Source organism: Camelus ferus, chromosome 10 (assembly GCF_009834535.1).
Source record: "Camelus ferus isolate YT-003-E chromosome 10, BCGSAC_Cfer_1.0, whole genome shotgun sequence".
Classification (NCBI taxonomy): Eukaryota; Metazoa; Chordata; class Mammalia; order Artiodactyla; family Camelidae; genus Camelus; species Camelus ferus.
The window spans coordinates 56,795,570-56,811,907 of record NC_045705.1 but is presented as its reverse complement, the minus strand read 5'-3'; the positions used below and the strand labels follow the sequence as shown (position 1 = coordinate 56,811,907).

General features: G+C 43.4%; 1 pseudogene; it reads right to left on the bottom strand.

Annotated features, from left to right (window-relative positions):
• Positions 1 to 6,653: 6,653 nt before the first annotated feature.
• Positions 6,654 to 8,537, bottom strand: LOC102519151 (annotated as a pseudogene).
• Positions 8,538 to 16,338: the final 7,801 nt, after the last annotated feature.

Here is a 16,338-nt window from a genome sequence, read left to right as displayed (position 1 = left end):
GGCAGCTTCAGACAGGCTCCAAGCAGCCTTAGCCTCAGCAACAGCACTACAAGTTAGCGCTGACTGAGAACTTTCTATGTTCCAGGCATGGTTCCAAGGGCTCTTCCACGTTGTATCTCTAATATTCACAGCAACCGTGAGACAATTTATTACTATTTATTAACCCAATTTTAGGTGAAGACACTGACGTTTAAAGAAAGTTAACTAATTTTCTTAAAGTGTCATAGATATTAAATGATAGAGCTGGGATGTGAAGGTAGGTTTGTCAATGGTAAAGGTGGAGATCAGTATCCAGTCTTGGGTTTACCTGCCTCCAAGTCCCCCCAAATCTCTTGTCTTCTCGCCCCCAACCTCACCGTGGCAGCCTGAAGAAGACTCCTGTTAGTTGTAGCCTGCTGCAGCTTTCATTTCACCTCTGAAAAGGTGAGACCTGAGCTCAGTGCCCAGCTCCAAGGCACGGATCTGAGGCTGAGGGGGAGGACGGATAAGAGACCCGTGGCTCCAGGGGATTCCCAGTGGGGAGGCATTGCCAGGGACTCAAAGGCGGAAACTGTGAGAAACCCAGAACTTAAGGATGACCCCAGGGAGAGGCTGGATGGAGATAACACTGTACTAACATTTTCATTTCTATGGCTCTTGGTGTTTTTCACAGAGCAGTTACATCTGCTGAGGGGTTTCTCCTGTTTTACAGAGGAGCCACTAGAGGCTCGGAGAGAGCAGGTCAGGTCAGGTGCCATCCCAGGGGCACTAACAGGCAGAAGCTGGGTATTACTGCCTAGGATGAACTGGGGCTCAGCTGAAGGGAGGGGGCTCCTGCAATTTGGGAGTCAAAGACAGGAAAGGGCACTTGGGTGACAGAGAGTGGTCAAGACCTGATTTAGGGGCGTGGCGTGTGTGTGTGTGCGTGCGTGTGCGCCCGTGTAGATGGGTGCCTGGACGTGTATGCATACGCTGAGATTGGTGAGCGTTTACTTCTCCAGTCGGGGCGGTTTAGGAGCTTGGGAGGGAGGTGATTGGTGTGGATACTACTGTGAGCAGCCAGGACCAACAGAGGCACGGGCTGGCTCCTCTGAAGAGGCATCACCAGTTTGTCCTCTGGAATTTAAAAATAGTAGGACTGAAAAAGCTCCTCTTTTCCTTTTTTTCTGCTTTCTTTGGATTAAATATTTTTCATGATTCAATTTCATGATTCAATCTTCTTTGTTGGCTTATTAGCTGTGCCTCCTCGCTAGCAGTTGCTTTGGGATTTGTGGTACACATCTTTAATTCACCATAATCTACCTTTGAGTAATATTAGGCCACTTCAATGAAGACTATGAGATCCTTGCAACAGAATTCTTCCCTTCCCCCTCTTCCATTGTTTGTGTTATTGTTGTCATATGCTTTATTTCTGCACAAATTAGAAACCCCACAATGCATTGTATATTTTTGGCTTTACACAGTCCATTGTATCCTAAAGAAATTTAGAAAAATAAGAAAGAAATCAATATTATGTTTGAAAGTTCATTCTTGTTGTATGTGACTATAGTTAATTTTATTGATAGCATCTAATGTAGGAATGTACCATAATCTATTTACCTATTCTATTGCTAAGGAACATTTCTGGTTTTTCACAATTGGGGATAGTGCCACTATGAGTATTCTTGTACATGTACTTTGATGCCCAAGTGCCTGAGGAGATTTTCTGCGTCAAAGTGTACACATTTATATCTTCAATAGTACTAGAAAATGGCAAATTGTCTTCCAAAGCAGTTTTACCAATCTATAACCTCAGTAGTACTGTATGAGAGTTTCCATTGCCATCTGATGAGAAATTGTAATATATATACAAATCTACTATGTCTACACATTAGATATTGTGAGGTTGTATAGTGTACAACCTAAACATCTGTATATGAGAGGCTGGAGGTCAAATACCTTTTCATATGCTTATTATTTTTTTAATTGAAATTTAGTCAATTTACAATGTGTTAATTTCTGGTGTGTAGCATAGTGATTCAGTTATACATATATATATTCTTTTTTATATTCTTTTTCATTATAGGCTATTACAAGGTATTGAATATGATTCCCTGCGCTATACAATAGGACCTTGTTGTTTATCTGTTTTATATATAGTAGTTTGTATCTACAAATCCTGAACTCCCAATTTATCCCTCCCCATCCCCTTTTCCCCCTGGTAACCATAAGTTTGTTTTCTTTTTCTTTTTTTTTAAATTCAATTTTATATTTCACTTTTTTCCTCTTAATGGAGGTACTAGGGATTGAACCCAGGATGCCAAGCATGTGCTCTACCACTGAGCTATGCCCTCCACTCCTCAATAAGTTTGTTTTCTATGTCTGTGAGTCTGTCTCTGTTTTGTAAACAAGTTCATGCCCTTTTTTGTTGATTCCACATATATGTGATACATGGTATTTTCTTTCTTTTGTGAGCTTACTTCACTTAGAATGATGATCTCCAGGTCCATCCATGTTGCTGCAAATGGCACTATTTTATTCTTTTTTCATGACTGAGTAGTATTCCATTGAATAAATATACCACAACTTCTTTATCCAGTCATTTGTGATGGGCACTTAGGTTGCTTCCATGTCTTGGCTATTGTAAATAGTATATGCTTATTTTTTTTGAAGTCACTTTTCAAGTCTTTTGCCTTTTTTACTTATTGATAAAATAAGTAATCTGTCTTTTTCTTACTGTTTTATAGTTATTCTTTATATATTCCGGATACTGTTCTTTGTTGGTTAAATTTATTGTAAATATCATCCCCAAATCTGTGGCTTGCCTTTTCACTAACTTATGGCATCTTTTAATCAAAGCTGTGTCTAGTCCATAGGATACCTTTGTACAAATGACAAATAGATTCCCTCTCTGATGGCTTGGTAAGTGTAATGAGGGCAGAATTTCATCTTTCACTTGCTTTTGCCAGATGCCTTTGTGCAGATTACCTATCTAATGTATTACATGAAGGTGGCAGCTCTGCTTTTGATTACCCCAAATTCTGAATTTTAATGTAGTCAAACTTACCCTTTTTTTCCTTCAGATAGTCAAATTTACATCACTTTTTCCTTTCCTTTATAAAAAAGTCAATGGTTTTTGTGTTCTATTTCAAAGACTTTTATTACCCCAATGTCATGAAGATACATTCCTTTGTTACCTTTTAAAATCTTTATGGTTTGGATTTTAACATTTAGATGTACCTTTCTCTAAATTTCTGATAAACAATTAAGTATAATGTATATTATGTATTATATTGTGCACATAGCCTCTTCTGAGTTGTGACAGTCTAGAGCCCTCATCATGATTTCAGCAAGTTCCTGTGGTTTAGTGCATCATGTTCACTTTGTCTTTGCTCTTGTGTTTGCTGCTCTCTGAGGTTTCTGTGTGGCTTTGTGATTTTTGTAGCCGTCACTGAGGGGTTTGGGGGAGGGTTCGCACTATAGAGTATGCACACTTTTGAGGTGTCCTGGATTGCCCTCCCTCTTCTTCATCTTCCTTCTCTCTAGGAACTGAAAATTTCCCTCAGTTTTCATAGAGAATAGTTCCGCTCACTCTTGCAAATGTTTAAAAATTTCAATTTTTGAAATGATTGTAGACTTTAAAAATGTTGCAACAATAGTACAAAAAAATTCCTGTGTACCCTTCACCCACTTCACCAGTAGAATTATCAAAATCAGGAAACTAATATCAACATGATACTATTATCCAACTTCCAGACATTATCCAAATTCTGTCAAATGTCCCACTAATGTCCCTTTTCTGACTTTGAATCCAATCCGTCATTGCATGTTTGCCTTTGGTTTTCATGTCTTCATTCTTTCCTTTAATTTGGAACAGATCTTCAGTTTTCCCTTGTCTTTCATGATCTTCACACTTTCAAAGAGTACTGGCCAGTTGTTTTGGAGAGCATCCCTCATCTTGGGTCTGTTTCATGTTTCCTCTTGATTCTATTCAGGTTATATATATATATATATATATATATATATAAATTTTATATATTGTATATCTATATAAACTTTTTTTGCAAGAATACCACGGAAGTGATATCTCAGTACCTCATTTCAAAAGAAATATGATACCCCTTTGTGCCATTACTGGTGATGTTAACACTACCATTTGTTTAAGAGACTGCCAGTTTTCTCCATTACTTTCTGGCCCTATAAGATAATCCAGACCATCTTGTATTTTTCATACCCCAACCCTGAATCAGCCAATCCCCCCCCAGGCATCCTTGATTCCTTTTATTGGAAGTGCTATTTATTGGCACAATCCCCTCACTGTTAACATCTTCTATCTTCAAGCAATTGTCAATGTGTTTTCTTTAACAAACGACGCCTTTCCTATTCAGAGAATAATGTTTTCTCACTACCTTACTCTGAGATCTTTAAAAATAGTTTCTAGCCTTGTAGAATGTATTGTTAAGCAGTTAATTATCCAACATACATTAATACAGTGTGATAAGGGAAAAAGACAAATATTTACTGTAGACATAATGTATATAAACCACTGTTTAGCCATCTTGTCAGTTACCTCTTGTCACAAAATTGCTGCATAACCAGCAGCTGGAGAATCTCAGTGGCATCCATTTATCGTAAGTATTTATTGTTTGCACACTTAGGGTGGTCAGCTAGGTGCCTCAGTGACTTTGGCTGGGTTTGCTCACATGTCCAGGGGTTGGCTGGCTATATCAGCCTATCTAGGTTAGCATTGGGTGGCATGGCTGGGACAACTCAGCTATGCAGAATGCATCTTTGTTCCTCCAGCAGGCTAGCCCAAGCATGTGCTCATAATTATAGCAGAGATGCAAGAACATAAGTGGAAATACTGTAGAACAAAACGCAGTTCTGGACAGTAGTTACAATGTTAGAAACAGACTTTATTCAAGACTATGTTAATAGGGGGAAAGAGACCTCAGAATAGAACCAGGTTCAATTCCAAATATAACATGGGCAAATGGGAATTGATAGCTAAGACGCAGGATGAGGGTCAGTGGATGGAGAATTACTAAGAGGAAACAATAGGTGTAAGAGAACTCTGGCTAAACTGACCTAACAGAATTCTTTGCTGAAGACAGGCCAGGTGATCAGACATTACCTAGGGGATGGTGGAGGGTGAGGGACTTTCAGATATCGAGGGTGAAGAGTTTCGGTTAAACTGACTTAGCAGGATTCTTGCTGAAACTGGACTTTACAAGGAAGTGCACAGATGGGCCCAGGAGAAGGTTCAGGAGCCCGACTGGAGTTTGGTCAAGGAAAGAAGCTTTGTGAATACCCAGGCACTTTTTCAAGTCTTTGCTTGTATCAGCTCTGCTAACATCCTCTTGGCCCAAGAAAATCCCATGGCTTAGCTCAAAATCAGAACTCCCCCTCTGTTTTCCCACTGATCAATCCCAGTGCCAACACTGCGTATTTTAGATTTTTGTTCTACAACACCCTACTCCTGCTACCACTGTTTGTATCATTTATCTATTGCCACAAAATTGCCGTGTAACCAACTTCTGCAAACCTTCAGTGGCATACATACAACAACAAACAGTTATTGCTCACATCTTGTTGGTTGACCAGGCAGCTATGTTGACTTTGACTGGGCTTGCTTACGTTATGGTTATTGGCTGGCTGATGGCTCATCTACGTTGGCCTTGGCTGGGGTAATGGGGTAACTCAGCTCTGCTTCACGTATTTTTCATCCTTCTACAAATTAACTTGAGAACGTTCTCATGAGGATGGCAAATGTGCAAGACAACAAGAAGAAACACTCAGACGGTTTATCCAGGTCTGATAATCTCCCCTTCACTGAGGCAAGTCACTTGCTGTCATTGCAATATCTGTTACAGGAGCTATTATGGGGATATCCCAGTTATTATGCCTATTTTCCTGGTTGAACAAAATGTAAAGGTGGCCTTTCATGACCCCTTTCAATATGTGTAAACTACATAAGAAATAGACCAGAGTTCTCTCTGCTTGCTTGCAGAATGATCAAGCCAGCACCGTGCAATATTCTCATTTTCTTTATTTTCTGTGAAACATTTTTTGCAACAATTTCAAAGTTGTTGAGCTATTGTGTCTCACCCCAAACTCAACCTACTATACTCAGCTTTGTGATGGTGGATTCAGGACTCCGCAAACTATTTCTGTCCTTCAGGCAAGCGTTACGTTATATCCAGCCTCATTTCCCACCAGGCCACCAAACCTGCTCTGTGCTAGGGAAACATGGGGCTGCTGAGGAGTTTCCAGGTCAGCTGTCTATCCATGCTGCTATGTCTTTGCCCATGGTGTTCCTTTGGCCTAGAATGCCTTTTCTTCTTTCTTTCTCCTTCCTCTGCAGTAAACACTTTATCTTATCCTTCAAACACAATTCAAATTCACCTTCCCTGTGAAGTGTTCTGTGTTAGTGTTTGTCCTTCCTCTAAGTTTCCACAGAATTTTGTGCATGAAGCTATTACTGAACATTACATATCTTTATGGCTTGCTAGATTGGGATTTCCTTCGGGTAGAGATCAATATTTTTCTTTCTTTGCAATAATGGGGCTAACGTGATGTATGTATGTATAATAGATGTTTGATGAATGAAAGTGAATGAAAATCACATGCAGAAAGGAGGGAAGAAAATATAGAAGCCAGAGACAGAAGCTTAATTTGTAGTTGGTTACCGTGTAATGCTGGAGGAGTAGCCATTTTTAGAAGGTGCATCAAAGATTCTCAAAGAAATGCAGAGAGCGAAAGCCGAAATATAGCAGAGACAACTCATTGCACATTTACCGGCTTGATAGTGAGAGTGACTTGAAGGACCTACAAGTCCCAGAGAGTCAGGCAGGATGCTCTCTATGTGAGGGCAGGGACTGGGGCTTCTCAGTGGGGACCCGCAGTTGTGCCCTTTGGACCAGAGTTGCCAAGTGCTGCCTTATTTCATTGGTCCTGGCCCCGCAGACGATGGGGTTGACCAGACATGGAAGCAGCAGGTAGAAGGCGCTGAGCAGGTTGTGCACGTCCTGGGAGACCGTGCGGGCCACACGGTAGACAATGGATGAGGACATGGTAGAAGAGTAGACAGTGAAGATGACCAGCAGGTGGGAGCCACAGGTGTTCAAGGCCTTGGAACGTGCTCTGCCTGATGAAATTCGAAATGCAGCGTGGATAATGCGGGACTAGGAGGCTCCGAGTAGCAGCATGTCCAGGACTCTGTTGAAGATGCAGACAGTGAGCCCCACAGTCTTGTTTAGGGAGATGTCCCCACAGGAGAGCTTCATCAGGGCCATGTGCTCACAGGCAAAGTGGTGGATCACATCTGAGTGGCAGAAGTGAACCCGGGAGGCCAACCCTACCACTGGAGCAACGATGCAAGTGCTTCTGGTGGCTGCCACCCCTACCAAGCCAGCCAGCAACTGGCCTGTCACTATCTCTGGGTAGCGGAGAGGGTAGCAGATGGCAACAAAGTGGTCCAGTGCCATGACCAGGAGGATGTTGCAGTCAAAGACAATGAGGAAGTAGATACAGAACATCTGGACCAGACAACGAGCCAGGGAGATGCTGCTGAAGTGCCTGCAGAAGCTGAACAGCATGGAAGGCACCACGGTGGTGGCGGCACAGATGTTGACAGCCAGGAGCAGGGCGATGAGTAGGTACATGGGCTGGTGCAGGCTCCTCTGGGCCACCACCGTGTGGATGACCAGGGCATTGGCAGAGACAATCACCAGGTAGAGGCTGAGGAAGGGCAGCACCAAGAGGGCTCAGGATTCCTTCAGCCCTGGGAAGCCCAGCAGGAGGAAGCTGGTGTAGGACACGTTGGAGCTGCCATTGCTCCACCCTGACATCTTCCCTGGGGAGCAGGATGGCTCTGGGGATGTAAGAGGGGCAGGAGGCCTGGTTTCTGTACCTTGGCCCCCACTAGGGCTTGCCCCAGCTTTACCAGGCTTTGAGCTTCATCAGTTTCTAGTATTCCTAGAGAAAAAATGAGAGATTAAAGCTCATAGTTTAATGAGATACACATCTTTCATTAAATCTTTGTCTGCATTTCAAGTAAATTCTTCAGGGTAGATTTTAGATGTAGAATTACTGGGTCAAATGATATGAACATTTTTGAAGGTGCGAAGCAGATTTCCAAGAAAGTTGTATCAATCTTGTCACTGAATCACTGGTGCTAGTATTAAATTGCCATGACTGAAAAAAAACTATTTTAGTACTTTGATGGTTGAAAAATACTATCTCATTTTAATTTGCATGGTCTATTTTGTGAATTTTCTTTTTGTGTACTTTGCCTATGTACTATTAGGGACTGTTTCTATTAGCAATTTAACTATTAAAATCCTTATCACTTTTTTATCCATTGAAACAGATTTTCCAAATCTTAGTATTTTTATCTTGTTTATGATGTTATTAAGACTAAGAATTTTAAATTTATAAAACTGAATCTATTGACATTTCTGTTTGTGAGTTCTTTTCTAGTTTTAAGCCTAGCAAGTCCTTCCTCATTCAAAGATCAAAAAGATAGTATACTATGTTTTATTTTTCTTTACGGTATGGCTTAATTTTTATGTTAAGTTTTAGTATACATGGAATTGAATTTGATATGTGACATGAAGTCATGATCAAACTTGGTATTTTCTCCCCAAGTAGCTAAATAATTGTCCTTTTTTCCCATTTTCTCCACTGCTTTGTGTTACTATCTTTATCCTAGTTTAAGGGGTTGTTTTATAGGTTATGATGTTCTGTTTGTTCTTGTGCCAATAACATGCTGTTTTTAAAATAGAGCTCTATTGAGATATAATTCACATATCATATAGTTTGCCCATTGAAGTGTATCATTCAGTGGTTTTTAGTAAATTCAGAGTTGTGCAACCATTACCGCAATCAACATTATCACCTTAAATAGAAACCCTGTACCCCTTTGTAGACACTCCCCATTTTCCCCATTCCCTAAAACCCTGTGCAACCAGTCACTAATCTACTTTCTGAGTCAGTGGACATGCCTACTTTGGACACTTAATGAATTCATACAATATATGCTTTTTAATGGCTGGTTTCTTTCACTTAGCATATTTTTAAGGTTCATCCATGCTATAGCATGTATCAGTATACCATTCCTTTTAAATGACTGAATAATATTCCATTGTATGGCTATACCATATTTTATTGATCCATTTGTCAGCTGATGGACATTTGGGTTGTTTCCACTTTTTAGGTACTATGAATAATCTTCTCTGAACACTCATGTACAAGTTTTTGTGTGAATATATGTTTTCATTTCTCTTGGAATTGTTGGGTATAGGAACCCTATGTTTAACCTTTTGAAGAGCTATCAGATTGTTTTCTAAAGCAGCTGTACCATTTTATATTCCTATGAACAATATATGAGGGTTCCATTTTCCCCACATCCTTACTAACACCTATTATTACCTGTCTTTATTATTCTAGCTAGCCTAGTGGTTTTGATTTGTGTTTTTCTGAGAGTTGATGGTGTTGAGCATCTTTTCATGTGCACATTGACCATTTGTATTTTTTTGAGACATGTCCATTCAAATTCTTTGCCCATTTTAAATTGAGTTGTCTTTTACTGCTGAGTTGTAAGAGAGTACTGTTCTATTTTAATCACTGTAGTTTCATAATTTGATTTCTAATGAAACATCTCTACAAGTACTTTTGTTAATTTTTGTTATTCTCAAATTTCATTCTTCCAACCTTTAGAATCATTTCGCCAATTTTCAAAAATAAGCCCATTTTGAATTTTAAAAATTGGGATTTCATTAAACCTATGAATTAATCTGTGGAGGACTGACACCTTGACAACATTCAGTCTTTCCATCCAGTATCAAAGTATGGTGTTCTAAGTCTTTAAGTCTTGATTTATATCTCATAGCAGTTTCTGAGTTTTATTTGTGTAGGTCGATGACAGTGGGAACTCTGACCGCTTCACTCACATTTACATTCCAGGAACCTAAATATAGAGCCTGATACATAGGAGATAGTAAGTATTGGCTGAATAATGGATAGGTCTCCCACATTGCTTGTTAAGTTTATTCCTAGGTATTTTGCTATTTGTTACCATTGAGAATACAATAATTTTCTATCATATTTTTGAATTGGTAATATCTTATATAGGAATGTTACTGATTTTGTACATTTATCTTATATACTGCTACTTTAAAAATTCCCTTATTAATTAAAAACATTTTCCAGTTGATCTTATTGGGTATCTAAGGGAGAATTATCCTTTTTTCTTTTTAAAAAATAATAAATGGACTTTCATTTCTGTTTTGCATCTTTTTTCATAAACCAGAACTTCCAAAATAATCTTAAAAAATGATAAGAAAAGGTATGTTAATTTTTTTTCCTCAATTTTATTAGAACTACTGTTTCTATGTTAAGTGTGATGTTGCTTGTTGGTTTGAGATTTTTCATGTTGATGAAGTACCTTCCTGCTTCTAGTTTTTAATAATGAAAAAAATCAGGAATTTGTGTTTAACATTTTCAAATGCTTTTTTGGCATCAACTATAATTAGCCAATGCTTTTAAAATTTGACTAATTGACAAATATATAAAATACACTACGGTTATATTTTTAAGTACTGTCAAAATTGATTTGCTAGTGTTTTATTTAGAGTAGAGCTATAGGTTTCTCTGTTGGAACTATCTTTATGAGGTTTTGGTATCACAGTTATGCCAGCTTCATAATGAATCAATTCAGTTTCCCTTTTAAGTTCTATTTTCTAGAATAGTTTTTATTGTACAGGAATGATTCATTCCTTGAGTTTGGGGGAAAAAAACTCACCAATAAAACAATCTGGGCATAGACGTTTTTTGGGTGATGGTTATGTAGTGACACTTTCTGATTTCTTTCATGGCAATTAATCTGCTCAGGTTTTTAATCACTTCTTAAGTAAACCTGGAAAATTACATCTTCTGGTAATTTGCCCATTTCATAAAAGATTTGAAATTGATTGCATAGACTCCTACAGGATGATTTACATTTCAGTAGGGTGACTAAACACCCTGACCCACTGAATGAATCTGTAAACTGGTGATACTTTGAGTCACACTCCATGTAGCTAGTATCAAATCACTCTGTGGAGTAAGAACTATGGTTCTTTAGGATGTATGTGAAAACATATACACAGTCAGTAAAACACTCAGTGACACCCACTGGGATCTATAAACACACCCTCTTCTGGAGAGTGGCTCCACTGCAGACTGAATCCTGTAAGAAAAACCTGGCTCCTTTGCTTACTGCTCTGCACTTACTGCTCTGACTGCACTCACTGCTAGACAGTTGCCTCACTGACATCAAAACTCAGACAATGGAGGATTAGGGCCTCAGAAATGAAGGCCATCATACAGGGAGGATTTTCTGTTCATATCCAAGGGGCTTAAAAGGAAGATGGGCACTGCCAACCTCCCAGTACCTGGGGGTGTTGGTAACAGTGATCCCTAGACATCCAGCCCCAGGGCAGATGGGCCCCTCCTCCCATGCCCTTTCTGGGCCTCCATGACCATGAAGAATACCAAGAATCATGAATTCACAGCCACGTACAGCAGAGGCCTGTAGCGGGCATCTTGTTCAGCTCCTTCCCTGATACGGGTGCCCTCAGCCTGCACAGCCCGTACCTCAGGTTACTTCCTACTGTGTCTCAGGCCATCAGTCCCATGAGTGGTTGGCTTTACTTAAATGTCTTTCCTCACCTAGGCCTGAAATCTCTTTTTGTATAGTGTCACCCCCTTGGTCCCAGTTCTGTCCTCTGTTAACGCTGAGGGATAGTTGTCTTCTTGAGGTTGTTTTGATAGAAAGGAGCAGAAAGAAAGCTAACCTTTTTTTAAGGACTTGCCATGGCTGGGCTCAGTTAAGTACTTTCACATGTGGTTTCCTCCTCATTTCGTAGTGATAGTGTTTACTAGGCAGGTATTTTGACTGAGAGTCAGACATACGAAGTCCCCCTTTATTTGTTCATTCAACATCTTTTTTGATGTTTATCGTGTACCGCTCTGCTAGACACAGGGGGCTTCATGGATGCATTAGATACAGTTTCATTGCCCAAGAAGTTCAGAGTCCAATGGGGGAAGAACCAGAGTGCTGTGGCTCCCAGGGGAGAAGTCTAACTCTGCCTGTCGGGGAGGGAAGGCTCCTCAGAGAAAAGGCTGTCCAACCTGAGAGTCCGAGTTTGAGGACGGGAAGGTGGGGTGCAAATAGCCTAATGACAGAGACCCCAGAATTGGTGGGTTGGGACTAGAACTCCAAAGCCAAGCTCTTCCTCATTGTCACCACACCTCAAGGGAGACACCTGGGCTTGGTGAAAGTCCCGTGGAAGAAAATAAGAAAAAAGAAGATGGGAGAGTAGAAGTGAGAGTATGAACTAAACTCCTGCTGATTTTCCACTATTGATGAGACTCAATTTCATAAAGGAGGAATCCAGTTTAGGCTTGGAAAAGGGTTTCCTTCTGAGAAGACCTGGAGCAGGGGAAGGGGATGTTGGTGTGGACTGGGGGTAGTGGTGTGATTGTCCAGAGAGTTGCCCTTCTTCCTCGTGCCTGCCCTGCCAAACCGTCCCTGGTAAGAGCCTCCACTGCAGCCCCCACCAACCTCCTGGGCTACCCCAGAGCTGATACTCACCCAAGCACAGTCAGGCAGGAGCAGAGAGGAGCAGTGGGACTCACTCAGTACAGCTAAATGTACCCCTGCTCCTCCCTCAGGGAGCATAGGCTCTGGCTCAGCCAATGGGCAGTGCCCTGTGACTAGGGACTCCGCGGGACCAGCCTGGAGCCTGGTCTCCTGACATCCAGGCCAGGCCCTTCTCCTGGTCAGGGCTGCCCATCCCATGTCCCTGCCCTGGAGCTGAAGGGTATATATAACTCAACACAAACAGGGGGAATTCAGACCTTGCACCCCAAACTCAGGCTGCAGCCCACCCCAGGGTGGCTACGCCAAAGCTGGACGAGGAGTGTTCTTTAGGACGTCAGTCAGTCCAGCAGGCAAGCTCTACATGTCAGTGATGGGTTATGAAGAGTTTCAAAAAAGTGCAACCTTTTACTGAGCACCTACTATGTGGCCATAGTAGGATTTTTGAAGCATCAGTGGTACTTACATGACATTAATGGGAGAAAGGGAGGAACTGGAAGCAGAAGAGGCTGTGGGAGGGCCAGCTGAAGTGAGGATGTTATACCCCATTTAGACCAGGGCCACCTACAGTTAGAGACTTCAGGACACCTATCTAAGTTCACTCAGCAGATCTGTGGCAATGCTGGGATGGATCACCTGATCCAAATCTGGCTCTCTCCACCTCACCCCTATATCTCATCACTGCTCTGGGCCTAGTGGAGGAGCAGATGGGGGTCAGGGAAGGCTTCATGGTGAGGGGGACACTTGAACCAGGCCTGGAAGGTCCGGAAGCAGCCATGGAGGCAGAGAGAAGGGCAGGCAGTGATAGTGGGCACAGTTGATCCAGAGCCTTAGACATGGGGGCGAGGGCAGGAACCAGTCAGGACTGTGTGGTTTGGAGCCCGGTACACCTCCACCACCAAAGGCATCTGGCTTGGGCTTGCTTCACCCTTGCTGGGTTGAGGTGGCAGCAGGGTGGTCAGAGGTGGCCAGGGGGCAGCCAGGGCTGGAGAGTCTCAGAGGCACTGGGAGCCCTCCAGACCCTGCTCACCCCTAGGCCCAGTGGGGGGTCTGCCAAGAGGAGGGACTTCATCATAGGAGGTTGAGCATGCCTCATGTGCCTCCCCACACCTCTGCTGCTCGGGCTTACCTGTCCCCTACTCCCTGGGTCCCTGGCTACTGCCCTTCTCACTGGGCTCCCTCCAGTTTGCCCATGACCTTCCCGTGGGGAGGAGTCTCGCTGAACGGCCTGAAATCTGCCTTGAATGCTTCACCCACTCTGGGCAGTGTTCCTCAGAGCTTCTAACCTGTGTCTCTTTCTCCCCTAACCCAACCATGGCACCAGGACCTGAGTGCACGGGCCTCGGCGCGTGTGCATGGATGGGAGGCAGTGTGCGGAAGCAAGTCCAGAAGCTTGAGATCTGACACAGGTGCTGGCCGGCGTCCTGGGCCTCTGTTTCACCTTTCAGAAAAGGGGGGCACTGGATTGGGTGACCGACCTCTTATGGGCTTTCCCTTCCTAGATCAAATGCCTGATGTTACTAACAAACTTCATATGATTATAGTTTAAAAAGCTCTCAAAAAAAAAAAAGCACTTTACTGAGGTATGATTGACATACAAAATGCTGTGTATAGTTAATGTATTCAACCAGATGAATTTGCAGATAAGTACTATTGAGCCTTGAACAACACAGGTTTGAACTGCACAAGTCCGCTTAAATGTGGGTTTTTTTCAATAGTAAATACCACAGTACTACACAGTCTGCAGTTGGTTGAACTCACGGATGCAGAACCATGGATACAGAGGGCTAAGTTTTATGTGGATTTTCGACTGTGAGGAGGGTGCATGTTCCTAACCCCTGCGTTGCTCAAGGGTCAATTGTATATGCCTGTGAAACCATCACCACAATCTGTACCATAAACATATCATCACCACCGAGGTTTCCTCCTGCCCATTTATTTATTATGATTATTTTTGTGATGTAACCTAACACCTAATGTAAGATCTACCCTCTTTCGAGTTCCTCAACTGATTTGATTTCCCCTTCACACCTGGGAGGTAGGCGGTACCACCACACTTTACAGCTGAGGGAGCTGAGGTTTGGAGCCAGCTGTCTCGCAGCCACTTGGTAACAGACGGGGCCTGGAGCTGGTCCTTGGCTCCTCTAGCTCCTGAGTCCGCTCTGGTGGCTGGGGAGCTGAGGATCCCTCAGAACCAGGAATGCTGGGGTCTTGTCTCCACGTGAGGAGGGTGTGGACCAGGACTAGCCTGGTTTCCCTCCTCTTGCCCACCTTGCTCCCTCAGCCTGACGTTCCCCCTACTTTGCTGTGTCCAGTCTTGAAAATGGGTCTCTGTCCCCTAAGGCAGACAGCTGGCCTCTCCACCCTTATCTCCTCATCTGGAGAAGGGACTGGGGAAACTTTCCATGAGTGGTGGGCCAGCAGGCCCCGACCCAGGAGAGGGGGCTTCCTTTCCCAGTGGGGCAGCTCTCAAGTCCTCTCTGTAGGGAGGGGGCCACCCCCTCCAGACAGAGTTCTGCAGCTCACCCTGCCTTGGCCAGACCAGCAGTCTTTCAGCAGGGAGTAGGGGGCAGAGCAGCAAGTGGGTGGCAGACCTCCAGCCAGGATGCTTCTCTGAGCCAGACACGCCCTTGTGGGCAGACTTACCTGTAGGTCTATCTTTGAGCCCAAAGGAAGAATGCTGGGGCCTGAGGAGGACAGGGCACCAATTGTCTGATTCCAAAGGATCTTCCCTGATGTGCCTGAGCCTGGGGTCTGACTTTGTCCCCTGCTATCAGTTGCAGCTGGAGGGCTTCAGCCTCCTCTGGGCTCCCTCAGTGGCCCCTCCCCTGGCTTGTCAGGGGCCAGATGAAAGAAGTAGCTCATTCAACCAGCTTCTGTCATGGCCAGGTCCTGCATCTGGGGTGTTACATTTCGTATTTCATTTAAAACAACCCCTTGCAAGGCGGTAATCATTAAATCCATTTTACAGATGAAGAAACTGAGACTTAGGGAGGTTGCTGTTGGCCAAGCCTCAGCATTAGAAGTGGCAGAGTTGAGACTTCAAGTCAAGTCTGGTTCTGAAGCCTCAGACCCATAAGATGCCTGGTGGTAGCCCCCTGCCTCCTGCAGGAAGGAGAAAGGGGAAGTGGGTGCTCCATAGACTGTCAGTCCATGAGGGCAGGTGTCAGGCTGAAGGACTGCATGTCTGAATCTCAGTACTTGCTCTGCTGTTTGATTTATAGAAGAGGGTCCTTACTGAGAATTAACCGGCAGACAGTCCAGATCAGAGGCCTGAGTGTGGGGCCCACTTGGCCAGGGCCCATCCTCCTATGGATCTCATGTACATAAGGAGGGAGTGGGAACTCTCTACTCTGAGGGTCCTTCAGGCTGAACACTCCAGTCCTAAGAAACCAGGCTGCAGACCCAAAGACCTCAGGCTGTGGCAGTAGGAAATCTGGTAAGTGGCTTGATATGGCCTCTGTGTGTGTGGTGTGTGAGAGGAGCAGGTGAGTGACTATCTGGGGTTGGCATTCCAGGAAGTCAGAGGCCACAGGCCCCTGTTGGATATAGGTGAATTCCCTACCCCCATCTCCACCTGACCTGCCCATAAACAAGTTATTTGGCTCTAGGGACCCTTTGGTCTCTGAGTGAAGCTTTTGGAGCACCCTGTCCTTCCCTATTCGTGTCTATGCTGGGGGTCTCGGACCTCACCCAGGAGCTGTGGACTGTCTGAAGGACTGACTTTCCACACCCTG